At 35.3% G+C, this 649-nt stretch overlaps 1 long non-coding RNA gene across 2 annotated transcripts in view; it reads right to left on the bottom strand.

The window, feature by feature from the left end:
- Positions 1-368, bottom strand: part of LOC127748314 (uncharacterized) — a 2,749-nt gene extending 2,381 nt beyond the window's left edge. The window contains exons 1-2 of one of the 2 annotated variants that reach the window (XR_008010263.1): positions 349-368; positions 2-119 (exon numbers count right to left, since the gene is read on the bottom strand). This is a non-coding gene — a long non-coding RNA (uncharacterized LOC127748314). Of the gene's footprint in view, position 1; positions 120-348 lie in introns of those variants that run through there. The other variant, XR_008010262.1, reaches the window with a different exon arrangement.
- Between the last annotated feature and the right edge of the window lie 281 nt (positions 369-649).

Raw genomic sequence — 649 nt, 5'->3', positions numbered from 1 at the left:
ATAATATGAAGTGGTGATCCAGATAGATTGGAACCCATATATGACGGTCTGCATAGAGATCTGCATAATACACCCAAACACAGACTATAAATACACCCGATAAAAAATTAAATTTACACCTCTGCTGCAGATTTTAACCCAACACTACCTGAAAGCCACTTGTTGTCCACAAGACCAAAATTAATTAAACTCTCTTTGGTGTATTCAAAATGTCTGATTTACAAGTACTATAATATGAAGTGGTGATCCAGATAGATTGGAACCCATATATGACGGTTTGCATAGAGATCTGCATAATACACCCAAACACAGACTATAAATACACCCGATAAAAAATTAAATTTACACCCCTGCTGCAGATTTTAACCCAACACTAAAGCCACTTGTTGTCCACAAGACCAAAATTAATTAAACTCTCTCTGGTGTATTCAAAATGTCTGATTTACAGGTACTATAATATGAAGTGGTGATCAGATAGATTGAAACCCATATATGACGGTCTGCATAGACATCTGCATAATACACCCAAACACAGACTATAAATACACCCGATAAAAAATTAAATTTACACATCTGCTGCAGATTTTAACCCAACACTACCTGAAAGCCACTTATTGTCCACAAGACCAAAATTAATTAAACTCTCTCT

This window comes from Arachis duranensis, chromosome 6 (assembly GCF_000817695.3).
Source record: "Arachis duranensis cultivar V14167 chromosome 6, aradu.V14167.gnm2.J7QH, whole genome shotgun sequence".
Classification (NCBI taxonomy): domain Eukaryota; kingdom Viridiplantae; phylum Streptophyta; class Magnoliopsida; order Fabales; family Fabaceae; genus Arachis; species Arachis duranensis.
Note: the sequence above shows the minus strand (reverse complement) of the source record. Positions and strands in the feature narration are given on the sequence as shown.